The 15647-nt window shown below is 37.4% G+C and overlaps 1 pseudogene; it reads left to right on the top strand.

Moving 5' to 3' along the window:
- Positions 1–177: 177 nt before the first annotated feature.
- Positions 178–5406, top strand: LOC120215857 (annotated as a pseudogene).
- Positions 5407–15647: the final 10241 nt, after the last annotated feature.

Raw genomic sequence — 15647 nt, 5'->3', positions numbered from 1 at the left:
GTAATTAAATTAAAAAATAAACTTTTGTGACCAAAATAGGAGTGAGAAGATAGTTGAGTTATAAATAATGTAATTTACCCATAAAAAGTGTCTCGTGCAAATCACTCGAAGTTTGACTCTTTTCTCAGTTCCCAGTTCTCACTCAACAACGCACAAATTTGTTGAACAACAGAATAAAAAGAGAGAGAAAAATGCAATCTCAGCTTCGAAAATGAAGCCAATCTCTGCAACTTTTGCTTCACCGAAATGCTGGTATCTCTCCGCAGTATCTTCCACATCAACCGCAGAACCCCTATCAGTAAGCCGCCCTTTCCTTCTATTTCAAAACCCTCATCTCATCACGTTTTCCCCACCATCCAAACTCTCTTGTTGTCTGCCCCTTTGTTTTGTTCACTAGTTTTGTTTCGTGATCAAGCTCCCATTTGGGACCAAGTCTCATTATAATACCAACAATTACTTAGATGATTTCGATAAGGAATCGTTGGTTAAAATCATTCGACAAGACCAATGGAATCACCACTCACCCAAAGATTGTGAATTTGTTTGGTTCAAGCTTGGCGCCCATTTTGGTGTCTAAGGTTTTGGTCGGTTTGAAACAGGAACCTCGTTTGGCGTTGAAGTTCTTCAAACGGGCGAAAACCCAGAAAGGGTTTAGCCCTACTAGTGAATCATATGTGTATTAGTAATCATTTTGTTTTATGGCAAAATGTATTTTGATGCTACTACTGTACTTAAGAAGTTCGTTTTGTCAAGGCGTGGAGTAGTGTTTCCAGGTTTCGATTTTTTTTATGTTCTTTGGTCCACAAGGAACGTTTTTCCATATGGGTTTGGGCTGTTTGATGCTTTGTTTACTGTGTTGGTGGATTTGGGATTGCTTGAGGAGGCTAGCAAATGTTTTTCGAAAATGAAGAGATTTAGAGTTTTGCCTAAAGTTCGTTCTTGTAATGCATTTTTACATAAGGTTTGTAAGTCAGGGGGAAGAAACCGATCTCAGAGGTTTCTGGAGGAAATGGTCAGGGCTGGCATAGCTCCGTCAGTATACACTTATAATATAGTGATAGATTGTATGTGCAAAGGATATTGGAGACTTCTAGAATTAGGATGGCAAACGGGTACATTTTCGTAGATTTCGTACCGCATCTGCTCCAATTGGAGCGAGGATGGGTAAATTTTAGCGGGTAGTGGGCGGTATGGATTTATAAAGTGGTACCGTCGTGGGTGGTGGGCGGGTAATGGTTTTGACATTACCGCCCCGCATCCATTCACCCAGCTAAATATCTATAAATTTTGAACCATTATGATTTAGGTGTAATTTTAGAGACTAATTTATAATTTTAATATATATATATAACATATAATTTATCCAAATATTAAGGATATTTAGTCTTTAATCTAGTCTTTAATTAGGAAAATATTCGGCTCTTTGATTAAACTCATAATCTCACTAAGCATGTCACTTTCCATGTTCTTTAGCCTATGTTGCCCATCCAAACACAAATTAGCCGTACTATAAGCATTAACATCAAAAGCAGCAGTTTCTATGTTCTTTAGCCCCTCAAAACCCATATTAGGCGCACTATGAGCATTAACATCAAAAGCAACACAACAATCCAGCTCTGCGACTACAGGCTCCCTATAATCTGTCTCCATAACATTCGTAGAGCTACTCCTCTGACAAATTGAAGCATGCGCTGCTACCCCATCACGAACTGTCTAGGAACCAACTCCAACATCCCATTAGTTTGCTGTCAGGCGGGTCTAGATGGATATGTCGTTAGTGGGTAGTGGGTGTGGGGATGGATTTGAAATTGTACCCGCGTGGGTGAGTGTGGATTTGAAAATTTGTACCCATCATGGGTGGTGGGCGGGTGGTGGATTGAAAAATATTAGGTGGGTATGGGGATGGGGGAGAGGGTATCCACACCTGACCCACCCGTTTGTCATCCCTAGCTAGAATGTTGTTCACACAAATGAAAGAGATTGACCTAACACCGGATGTTGTCATAACTCCCTAATTGATAGATATGGAAAGGTGGGATTCTATGATGAAACCCTTTTTGAAGATGAAGGACGTAGCGTGCGAGCCTGATGTAATTACACACAAACGCCATTATAAACTGCTTTTGTAATTTCAGAAGATGCTTCAAGCTTTTGAGTTTTTTCGTGACATGAGGAATAAGGGGTTGAGACCAAATGTTGTCTCACTTATAGCACGTTTATTGATGATTTGCAAGGAAGGAATGATGCAACAAGGGATTAAATTCTTAGTTGATACGAGACGGCTTGGTCTTTTACCCAACGAGTACACTTATACTTCTTTAATTGATGCAAATTGTAACCGAAGCATTGAAGCTGGCTAATGAATGTTGCAGGCAAATATTGCCTTGAACATTGGTACATATACAACTATAATCGATGGTCTTTTGAAGCAGGGCGAATAGAGGAAGCAGATGAAATTTTTAGGGCAATTCTGAAAGCTGGATTAACTCCTAATTGCAATTTATACCACCCTCGCTCACGGCTATATGAAAGTTAAGAAGATGGAGCATGCCTTGAATCTTTTGAGAGAAATGAGGGAGAAAAGCATTAATCCTGACCTTTTGTTGCATGGAACTGTCATTTGGGGACTATGCAATCAGGACAAGATAGAAAAACTAAATTGTCATCGGTGAAATGAAGGAATCTGGATTGAGTTTAAATCCTGTCATATACACTACAATCATGGATTCTTATTTTATGGAGGGGAAAACCAACGAGGCACTGAATCTGCTAGAAAAACGTGGGACCTCGGTATTGAAGTTACGGTTACTTACTTTTTGAGTTTTGGTTGATGGTTTGTGCAAAGCAGGATTGGTTCTAGACGCAATTAATTATTTCAACAGATTGCCAAGTTCAATTTACAACCTAATGTCGCAGTTTATACAGTATTGATTGATGGACTCTGTAAAAAGAATTTCATTGAAGCAGCCAAAAGTATGTTTGATGAAATGCCAAGTAAAAATTTGGTTCCAGATACAATTGCTTACACTGCTTTAATAGATGGAAATCTAAAGCATGGAAATTTTAAGGAAGCTTTGAATCTGCAGAACCGGATGATTGAAATGGGCATGGAGCTGGATTTGCCAACTTACACTTCCCTGGTTTCAGGGTTTTGCCGATGTGATCAGTTACAGCGAGCAAGAGAATTTCTGGATGAGATGATAAGCAAGGGTATCCTTCCCGATGAAGTTCTCTGCATTAGTGTATTAAGGAAGTACTATGAGCTTGGGCATGTTGCTGAAGCCACTGAGTTGCAAAATGAAATGACTAAGAGGGGTTTAATTAATAGTCCCATCCATCATGTTGTTCCTAGTGTACAAACTTAAGGTCCAATTGTTCGGTCATCTTGTTCAAGCTGTGTGGATAACATGAATTGGAGGACGGGTGTACCATAATAAAGAATAAGAGACTGAAGGTATTCGTTGTCGTGAGAATGCAAACTTATTTGAGTAGATTCGTTGATAAAGGATCCACGGCGTCATATTTAATGATGCAAAACCGTGGTGATGGTTCATTTTGGAGTCAACTGAGCATCTGATGTACAGTGCCTAGATCATATCTTCCATCCCTTGATGCTGACTGGTGAGTTAGAGTCGCAACTGACAGCTTTGGTTTCTTCAATGTGTAGAAACAGTGGGAAATGTGCATCTTATTGGTACATAGATTTTTTAGGATGAAATTACAGTTTATGAACTAGAAAAACTAGATTTGTTTTTCTATACTCTTCCATATTTGTTTTTTTTCTTCTTATGTTATCATATAAATTGTGGGTTTATCATTACTTGGACAATTTAAAAGGTTGTGCTCACAGACTCACAGTACTAAAAATGTTAAGAGGAACTAAACATTTCAAAGAATTAAAACCAACCTATGTTACTCGGACTGAGTCTGAGTGTCGGTTACGCGTATGTGTCTGACACAAGTTTGTTCTATCTTTTTCCAAGTTTTCTAAGCATTTGGAGGGTCTTTGTATGGTCATGTATACATACTCATGTCCTGATGTGTCTGGGATGATTGTTGGACACACGTACGTCAAGGAAAATGAAGAGTCGGAGTAACATTAAAACAGCTATGGCAAATTGTAGTTGCCTCCAAAAGTTGTTTTGCACCGACAAATGCCATGGTTACAATATGAATAATTACTGTCGTGAGCTCATAGTCTGTGTTTACATCTATTGCCACATGGACGTATTCTGAAAATTTCTGTCGTCTTTTGTTGAACTGGAGCTTTGTTCAAGAATCTGACTGTCCCTTCATTTGTCGATTATTGTTAGCTTTCTTGTCAGGGTTGCTTTTCGGTTGACCTGTATCATGCTAACTACAATGGGTTTTTCATTTTATTAATTTTTTTTGTCAACATGTCTCATTTAGGTAAAGCAAAGCTGCATTATCAGTCCGCATATGATCTTCTACTCTGATTGCCATTGCAGATAAAGAGTTTTAGAGCAGATGATACTGTTCTCTTATCAGGTAAGTTTAGTATCATGTCTATGTGTATTCCTCTATTTTATGGGGAACGAGCTCCACAAACTGTTAATGATGTCTTATTTCAGTTTTTGGTTCCTTGTTTATCGATGAGTTTAGGGTTTCTATAGTTACTTTGTTGATTAGAGTTTCTTTTTTCATCAAGTTTGGAGCAGATAATTATAGTCTCAAGTGCCCATGTTTTGACTTATGAGTTTGGTTGAGGACATCCCCCAATTGACATTCTAACTAATTATTTAACTTATTTTCCCCCCAGAATGAACGAATACTCCTTCATAGTAACAGAACATTTTGACATATAATTACATTGGTTCAGAGCTCTAGGATTGTTGATGTGTTCAGTATGGAGTTAGTGAACATGTGTAAAGTGACAACAAAGGCTATGCTTGACCTGCAAAATGGGGCTTTTGAGTTTGAATTATGGGAAGAGCTTTGATGTTGAAACCGAAGGAGAATGTGAGTCCTTTGAATTCCGGGATAGGTTTACCTACTCTTCTATACCTGATTCTGGTCGAGCTGTGGTTCGGCTGATATAACACATGTACATTAAGTTGGAGGGAGCAGACGTCTGGCTTGTAGAGCTCCGGGTATCGCCGGGGTTGTGTGCATCAGAAACAACATTGATAATGAAGCAGAAAGCTGCACATACAGTAGTCGGAACCCCTCATTGGATTTCGGGGTCCTTCTGCATCGAGCCATTGAGGAGAACGTTGCAGTGACAAGGTAGGACATGTTTGAGCTGCAAACATTGTGTTGGAGTTTGAATTCTTAGACGAGTCAATGAAGGTTCAGTGGATCTATCTATCTATGAATTGGAAGAAACGTGAAGTGTTTGGAAAAGCTTGTCCGGGACGAGTCAATGATGCCGAAGCCGGACCCGACAACGGTTGATACTTGTGGGGCCTTCTGCAAAATTCCGTTGGGAAACTTGATTTTATCAAGAGTTTGAACAATTTGCAAAATCTTGTGAATATTTCTTCTGTATCATAGCCATTTTTGTGAACACTGGTTCAAGTTTTGTGAGCATTTCATTATTTCAGAGCTTTAGGATCCAAAAATAGACAGAAATCACATTCTCTATCATCCAAAAATAGATAGAGTTTTAGTTAATTTTTATTGAACTTTCTACATCTAACGGAATAAACATAAGAGAAAATAACCTTAGTGACAAAAAATGTCTTATAATATACGATTTTAACCAATTTTTTTTGGATTTGCCAAAATAACCAACTAAATCGCAATGCGATCGATAATTCGCAACGCGATTTCCGGTATCGCAAATCAGTTTTCAGATTCGCAACGCGAACTTTGACTATTGCATTGCGATTTACATATTCGCATTGCGATAGTCCAAGTTTGTTGCGATAGTCGAAGTTCGCGTTGCGATTTATTCCAAATTCGTTGCGATAGTCCAAGTTCGCGTTGCGATTTATTCCAAATTCGCAACGACTGGTGGTATTGTATTTGTTTCTTAAGAATTTTATCTAAAAATATAGTATTCGCGCGGACGTGTCGAAGACACGTATTACCCCTTGTTCTCTATCACTCAACAAGGAAGTTGGAAAGCCAAGCTTTAAATATCATTCACAATAGTGTTTCCAATACTATGTAGAATTGAGCATTACCAACACTTGCTCCCAATACTATGTGGGATTGAGCCTTAAATAGTGATATTATTTTTGAATGTTTTGCTTAAAATTGCAATAATCGTGATTGATTGTAGATTGACTTTTAATTATAACATATTTAATCGTATAATACTAATGCAATTGGTTGCTGATTCAGTTGTTTTAAGGTGCATGATTGTTAATTGTTTCTTGAATAATCACATTATATTGGAAACAAGTGTTGGTAATTCTCAATCCCACATAGTATTGGAAATACTATTGGGAATGGTATTTAAGGCTTGGCTTTTCCACTTCCTTGTTGAGTGATAGAGAAAAAGGGAGACTCTCGCGCGCCGCCGCCGTCGCCGTCCGTCTCGTCTCGGGTCGGGGTCATGGTCGTGGCCGTGTCTTCGACACGTCCGCGCGAATACTATCTTTTTAGAAAAAATTCTTAAGAAACAAATGCAATACCACCAGTCGTTGCGATTTTGGACTATCGCAACGAATTTGGAATAAATCGCAACGCGAACTTGGACTATCGCAACGAATTTGAAATAAATCGCAACGCGAACTTCGACTATCGTAACGAATTTAGAAAATCGCAACGCGAACTTTGACTACTGCAACGAATTTGGAAAATCGCAACGCGAACTTTGACTATCGCAACGAATTTGGAAAATCGCAACGCGAACTTCGACTATCGCAACGAATTTGGAAAATCGCAACGCGAACTTCGACTATCGTAATGCGAATATGTAAATCGCATTGCGATAGTCCAAGTTCACGTTGCGATAGTCGAAGTTCGCGTTGCGAATCTGGAAACTGATTTGCGATACCGGAGATCACGTTGCGAATTATCGATCGCATTACGATTTAGTTGGTCATTTTGACAAATCCAAATTTTTTTTATTAAAATTATATATTGTAATGCATTTTTTGTTTCTCTAAACATAAATTTAAAAAAGCGAGTGTAGAGGCGGGCGGAGGGTCGTACTCGCAGTGCTTGTCAAAAACATGTCTGTAATACTTAAATGGGGATGGCCAGCCAAGTGGATGAGGAGGCGCCACATGTCACCATCGGCTCACATGCATGGAATGGAACCAACCAACTTCACATGTAGATAAATGGAAAGCCATATCATTTCCTTATTGAATCATATGTATACCAGCTTGCAGAATAATTTGGGGTTCCCTTAGAAGTTCATCGAGTAGAAGCCATGAATCTCAGTTCATAAGAAACCTTTCAAAGTATGACATTTTCAGGAGATCGAATAGGATGTCTAGTGTGTTCCAACAGTATAATAAAATCATAATAGGTACAAATCATAGTCCAGTAAATCTCACAATTTCGTAAAAGAGTTTAACTTTTGAAAATCATAGTTTAAACCCTTTTCTGGTACACCATCAGTAGTTCCCAAAATTATTTTCCATATAGCTTACTTTATGCACATAGCAAAAAGAAAGCCGACTTAAGGATAGGCTATGAAGCTTGTATCCTTAAGCCCAAGTCAATAAGTCCATATAGCTTACCCTAAGCACACAGCAAAGGAAAGCCGACCTAATGAAACATCTTGGGGCCCTCAAGAGTCACATTAGGCCCATTTAGCTTGATCAGAGCTATTCCATCGTAATTCATTCCAAAATTCAATTGCACCGTGACATAAATTCCATAAATCCAAAAACATGGTAATCATATACCATTTCAAAACAAAAATTAGATAGCATCCATATTCCATAAATTGTCACATTAAATTGGTGCATCCTAAAACAATAACCAATGAATTCGGTGTACCACATATTAAAACCAATAAAACAGTTCAGTATAAGTAGGGAACACTAGAGAATCCCAGTATTTCCAGAGGCCATTGTAGTTATCATTTTGGATAACATGAAACTTATGAAATTTGATCGAATTCCTGGAACAAGGTCCTATTGAGGAGAATCGATTACTAACCGATCTAGCCAGACATTTAATATTGATACATTAGAATCCCACTATATTTTCGTGTGCTTTAGGAAAACGTTCAGGAACCTTTATACATAATAATTCTAAATTCAGATTTACTGCGAGTGATTCCATTACCCAAACAATCAGGGTATTCAGGAATATACTTTAAATTCATAGGATTTCAGCCCAATTGAACCAAATGAGATATTCAGAATCTTTTCCATCTGCGTTACTTGTTTTTTTTTTTCAAACATGACCGAAGTGATTTTAGATGAAATATAGAATCGAAGATTCAAGTCATTTACAATCTACGACTATCAATCATATTATCAACAACTCGAGTTACACAACTCTCAAACTGATGCATGTCAACAAGTCAATTCATTATCCTTCCAGTGTATTCACTCTTTAATACCATAGTGCAGATCCATAGATCATCCCCATAATCATCACTGAATAAATCTTCCAACGGTCTTTATTTCATTTCTACGTTTCAACAATATCAGGAAATACCGACGTACTTGATCCATGGCTCATAACCCATAATGACAATTCATCATGTAAGTTCAACATTGTTTCCAAACTCATCAAATCACCTATTTAATCCTTACTCATTGATGTTACTTAGTTCGTTTGGTAAGCAAGTCTATCCCGATTACTTTAAAGTTTTCCAGAATAATTCAGACGTTTCTGAATTTCAAATACACGTTGTACTACATTTCATTTCAATTTATTCATATAAAGTTATTATGGTATTCGTGGTTGATTGACTAACGACTACCCACTTATTAGTGCTGTATGCTCTCTAGAGTTGAGCTGCGCCAAGTACTTCCAGAATTATCATCGATCCAAATTTGAGCAGATGAACAAACATTCAAGTGATACTTATATCATTCAGGTAATGATATAGTACTAACGTTGGTTAATCACTTAAGTTGCGTTTCACAACTTTTACTGGTAGCACAACATCCATGTTTATTTGGATTTCTTAATTAATCCAAGACATTTACTTATTCTAGGTCATAAGGGCATTTTGGTCATTTTGGTGCTTAACATTTTTTTCTATTCATTTCAAAGCTTGAGTATATCCATTCATTCCTGAGCTTGGTGACATTCTTGAGTTAGTTCCATTCCAGGGGTAATTTGGTCATTTTATAATTCTAGAATATTTCAATCATTTCCTTCCATCCGGTCTTATTATTTAATTCAATCTTATCATTTACTTCAGTCCTTTCGAACAATTCTGTCAGCAGAATACCTCCAATAAATTACTCTTCAAGTATTACTCCTTATTCCAATATTTTCGGGTCAAGTGTCTTCTCAGATTTTACAAACGGAATATTATAAATTTTTCTGTACAAAGACAGGATCTTAACAATTAAATTCGTACTTAATCGAGTTAAGTACAAATCCTCAAAGTACTCTCTCATTCAGGGTCAATTCAGACTATTTATCTCTCAAGGGCATTTTCGTAATTTCTTAACCAAATAATTTCAATATTAGCACTTAACGAAAATAATTATAATTTAGAGATCCTATGATCAATTGCTTTCCCGAACATTCTTTGATTTTGAAATGATTCCTTCACAAACTCTCATAATTTTTCATCCAAGTATCTTTAACATTTAACCCTTGATGATATAAAATATAACTTACAAATCCAGAGCTTTTCTTTATCACCAATCACAAACTTGTAATTTAATTCTAACAATTATCAATCTCTTATCTTAGTCATTCGATCCGTATTCAGTTACAGAATTTCTACCACATTCATATCGAGTGAATAAATTATTCAACTCCACAAAGTGACCAACATTATCTTATTCATGCATTTACCAATATCAACATGTTCCATAAAGCATAAAGAGGTAGTAAAGTATTACCTCGATTTCCGTGCAATACCGATCGACCATAAAAATTCCATTCGAATGCCTTTGATCTTCAATTCAACTTCAAATAATTCCTCAGATACATATCAACATAAATTATATCAGAAACGGAGCTTAATTGCGATAAATGGATCGAATCGGGTGATAAATTAGTCAAAATAGCTTACCGGGTTCGAATTTGGCGAAATCGACTTCGGATTCGGATTCAAGACGTCGAAAGCATAAAGTATGACTTTTCGAAAATTTGGAATTTTCGGTCAAAATCAAAGTCAACGGGTTTGACCGGCAATATCGAGGCCTTCGGGTCCGAATTTTGGAAAACGGATTACGGAATCGGATTTGGAACGTCGAAAACTATCAAGATAGGTATACTCGGTCGAAGTCAAAGGTCGTTTAATGCCCGGTCAAAGCTGGTCAACGTTTTGGTTAACTGTAGTCAACGTCAGTCAACGGTGGTCAACAGTAAACGGCTCGATCTAGGCGGCTCGGCTTGGCTCAGCTCAAACGGCTCGGCTGAAACGGCTCGGCTCAGCTCAAGCGGCTCGGCTCAAACGGCTCCTCAGGCTTCCAGACGAAGCCCATTCTCAGGTGGTGGCGCGTGCGGCGCGTGAACAGTAACCCCGTGTCGGAAAATTCCCGGAAAAATTCCTAAAATTATTTTAAGCGATTTGAGGCACTTACAAAGATCGGTTCACATTTTGAACGGCGGAGAGCTCGATTCCAAAACGTCGGAAACTTTGATCGCTTCACCTCCTCACGCGCCGCCGTCGACGGAGACCAAGGATGACACCGACAGACTCGGAACGATGCAAGGAACGCGATGGTGCGGGAGGTGTCGTAAACGGATTACCCGATCATCGTGAATCGATGAAAAACCAACTAAAATCGAGTTATTACCGACGATACTTTCGACTGAAATTAATGACGAACGACAATGATTCACGACGAAAGGTTTGAGGGGTTTTGTTCCTCGGTTGACAACGAACACGATGGTGGTTTCGGTTCGTCGATCGGAGGTCGGACGGCGAGTAGATCGGAGTTGAAAAAGAGGTTGAGGGGAAGAGGAAAACTGGAATTTTCCAGAAAAATATGCGTCTGATGGGGGTTTATAATATCTCAAAAGAAAAATGGGTAAACCATAAGTTTAGCCACTGAATTTTCTACACTTTATAACATGGTCTTCCAACTTTGAAATTTTGCAATTTAATCCTCATTTTCTTCCAAAATACCAATTAAATTTACCATATTATAATTTCTTAAAATTTAGCCCCTAAATTGGGGTGTTACAATTCTCCCCTCCTTAAAAGAATTTCGCCCTCGAATTCATTAATGTCACATAATTGTAGAAATGAAACTTTTATCAACTCTTCCATATCTCGAGTAGCTTTTTATAGAAATATGGATTCTCCACTAATCCTTAACCAGTTGAGTATACATTCTTATCAGAAATCTTCCTCATTTCAATAAAAGAATCTGAACGAAAATTTTCTCGAGTAATCAATCTCTTCAGAATTCTCCCTCAGTCCAAGTAAGTAATCAAAACAACTTTATCCTTGTGAAATCAATTCAGCCTTGGTTACGTGAATAGGCTCATAGAGCAGCAACATATCTCAATTTTATTTCTGGAGTCGAGTCAGAATTTCTCAGATGAATAACTCTCACATGGCTAAGGTACTTTACTGCGTTAAGACAGATGTTACTGGTATTCCTTTTTGTACAAGTATAGCCTTAACGGATAGAAACTTCGGTTTATTCGTTACAGATAAGGACTCAGCCCTGGAGTTCCGGCTCAGAGAGTATGATTGCAGTCTAGGGGCATGTACTGATCAGACATATTTTGACATTCGACCGGCCGGTCTATCTTGAAAAATTTTGACTTAAACCATAGCTCTGATACCACTAAATGTAACACCCCAAACCGATGCGGGTAGCCCGATCCGATTCGAGAAGTCACATTAGGGCCACCGGAGCGACCCACCGTAAAAATAGCAGAAATTTTAAAACTTTTTATCAGAACATGTAAACTTATAAAATCATTTATCACTATTTAAAAATAAAACAGATTTCCAAACTCGTATATAAAACAAAATACAATTACATGCCCCCTAATCACAAGTACCATACTCTGCAACCACGCCGGAAGAACTCCCTTACTGAAGTCGATAGATGCACTGGTACAATTGTTTTAACCTGAAAAGGTGAGTAATAGAGTGAGCTTTGGAAAGCTCAATAATACAGAACTACCAGATGATGCTACATGACATGTAGATAAATGGAAAGCCATATCATTTCCTTATTGAATCATATGTATACCAGCTTGCAGAATAATTTGGGGTTCCCTTAGAAGTTCATCGAGTAGAAGCCATGAATCTCAGTTCATAAGAAACCTTTCAAAGTATGACATTTTCAGGAGATCGAATAGGATGTCTAGTGTGTTCCAACAGTATAATAAAATCATAATAGGTACAAATCATAGTCCAGTAAATCTCACAATTTCGTAAAAGAGTTTAACTTTTGAAAATCATAGTTTAAACCCTTTTCTGGTACACCATCAGTAGTTCCCAAAATTATTTTCCATATAGCTTACTTTATGCACATAGCAAAAAGAAAGCCGACTTAAGGATAGGCTATGAAGCTTGTATCCTTAAGCCCAAGTCAATAAGTCCATATAGCTTACCCTAAGCACACAGCAAAGGAAAGCCGACCTAATGAAACATCTTGGGGCCCTCAAGAGTCATATTAGGCCCATTTAGCTTGATCAGAGCTATTCCATCGTAATTCAATTCCAAATTCAATTGCACCGTGACATAAATTCCATAAATCCAAAAACATGGTAATCATATACCATTTCAAAACAAAATTAGATAGCAGCCATATTCCATAAATTGTCACATTAAATTGGTGCATCCATAAAACAATAACCAATGAATTCGGTGTACCACATATTAAAACCAATAAAACAGTTCAGTAATAAGTAGGGAACACACTAGAGAATCCCAGTATTTCCAGAGGCCATTGTAGTTATCATTTTGGATAACATGAAACTTATGAAATTTGATCGAATTCCTGGAACAAGGTCCTATTGAGGAGAATCGATTACTAACCGATCTAGCCAGACATTTAATATTGATACATTAGAATCCCACTATATTTTCGTGTGCTTTAGGAAAACGTTCAGGAACCTTTATACATAATAATTCTAAATTCAGATTTACTGCGAGTGATTCCATTACCCAAACAATCAGGGGTATTCAGGAATATACTTTAAATTCATAGGATTTCAGCCCAATTGAACCAAATGAGATATTCAGAATCTTTTCCATCTGATTTACTTGTTTTTTTTTCAAACATGACCGAAGTGATTTTAGATGAAATATAGAATCGAAGATTCAAGTCATTTACAATCTACGACTATCGATCATATTATCAAACAACTCGAGTTACACAACTCTCAAACTGATGCATGTCAACAAGTCAATTCATTATCCTTCCAGTGTATTCACTCTTTAATACCATAGTGCAGATCCATAGATCATCCCCATAATCATCACTGAATAAATCTTCCAACGGTCTTTATTTCATTTCTACGTTTCAACAATATCAGGAAATACCGACGTACTTGATCCATGGCTCATAACCCATAATGACAATTCATCATGTAAGTTCAACAGTGTTTCCAAACTCATCAAATCACCTATTTAATCCTTACTCATTGATGTTACTTAGTTCGTTTGGTAAGCAAGTCTATCCCGATTACTTTAAAGTTTTCCAGAATAATTCAGACGTTTCTGAATTTCAAATACACGTTGTACTACATTTCATTTCAATTTATTCATATAATAAAGTTATTATGGTATTCGTGGTTGATTTGACTAACGACTACCCACTTATTAGTACTGTATGCTCTCTAGAGTTGAGCTGCGCCAAGTACTTCCAGAATTATCATCGATCCAAATTTGAGCAGATGAACAAACATTCAAGTGATACTTATATCATTCAGGTAATGATATAGTACTAACGTTGGTTAATCACTTAAGTTGCGTTTCACAACTTTTACTGGTAGCACAACATCCATGTTTATTTGGATTTCTTAATTAATCCAAGACATTTACTTATTCTAGGTCATAAGGGCATTTTGGTCATTTTGGTGCTTAACATTTTTTTCTATTCATTTCAAAGCTTGAGTATATCCATTCATTCCTGAGCTTGGTGACATTCTTGAGTTAGTTCCATTCCAGGGGTAATTTGGTCATTTTATAATTCTAGAATATTTCAATCATTTCCTTCCATCCGGTCTTATTATTTAATTCAATCTTATCATTTACTTCAGTCCTTTCGAACAATTCTGTCAGCAGAATACCTCCAATAAATTACTCTTCAAGTATTTACTCCTTATTCCAATATTTTCGGGTCAAGTGTCTTCTCAGATTTTACAAACGGAATATTATAAATTTTTCTGTACAAAGACAGGATCTTAACAATTAAATTCGTACTTAATCGAGTTAAGTACAAATCCTCAAAGTACTCTCTCATTCAGGGTCAATTCAGACTATTTTATCTCTCAAGGGCATTTTCGTAATTTCTTAACCAAATAATTTCAATATTAGCACTTAACGAAAATAATTATAATTTAGAGATCCTATGATCAATTGCTTTCCCGAACATTCTTTGATTTTGAAATGATTCCTTCACAAACTCTCATAATTTTTCATCCAAGTATCTTTAACATTTAACCCTTGATGATATAAAATATAACTTACAAATCCAGAGCTGATTTCTTTATCACCAATCACAAACTTGTAATTTAATTCTAACAATTATCAATCTCTTATCTTAGTCATTCGATCCGTATTCAGTTACAGAATTTCTACCACATTCATATCGAGTGAATAAATTATTCAACTCCACAAAAGTGACCAACATTATCTTATTCATGCATTTACCAATATCAACATGTTCCATAAAGCATAAAGAGGTAGTAAAGTATTACCTCGATTTCCGTGCAATACCGATCGACCATAAAAATTCCATTCGAATGCCTTTGATCTTCAATTCAACTTCAAATAATTCCTCAGATACATATCAACATAAATTATATCAGAAACGGAGCTTAATTGCGATAAATGGATCGAATCGGGTGATAAATTAGTCAAAAATAGCTTACCGGGTTCGAATTTGGCGAAATCGACTTCGGATTCGGATTCAAGACGTCGAAAGCATAAAGTATGACTTTTCGAAAATTTGGAATTTTCGGTCAAAATCAAAGTCAACGGGTTTGACCGGCAATATCGAGGCCTTCGGGTCCGAATTTTGGAAAACGGATTACGGAATCGGATTTGGAACGTCGAAAACTATCAAGATAGGTATACTCGGTCGAAGTCAAAGGTCGTTTAATGCCCGGTCAAAGCTGGTCAACGTTTTGGTTAACTGTAGTCAACGTCAGTCAACGGTGGTCAACAGTAAACGGCTCGATCTAGGCGGCTCGGCTTGGCTCAGCTCAAACGGCTCGGCTCAGCTCAAACGGCTCGGCTGAAACGGCTCGGCTCAGCTCAAACGGCTCGGCTCAGCTCAAGCGGCTCGGCTCAAACGGCTCCTCAGGCTTCCAGACGAAGCCCATTCTCAGGTGGTGGCGCGTGCGGCGCGTGAACAGTAACCCCGTGTCGGAAAATTCCCGAAAAA

The sequence above is a fragment of the Hibiscus syriacus genome, unplaced genomic scaffold (assembly GCF_006381635.1).
Source record: "Hibiscus syriacus cultivar Baekdansim isolate YM2019G1 unplaced genomic scaffold, ASM638163v2 tig00110156_pilon, whole genome shotgun sequence".
NCBI classification, from domain to species: domain Eukaryota; kingdom Viridiplantae; phylum Streptophyta; class Magnoliopsida; order Malvales; family Malvaceae; genus Hibiscus; species Hibiscus syriacus.
Note: the sequence above shows the minus strand (reverse complement) of the source record. Positions and strands in the feature narration are given on the sequence as shown.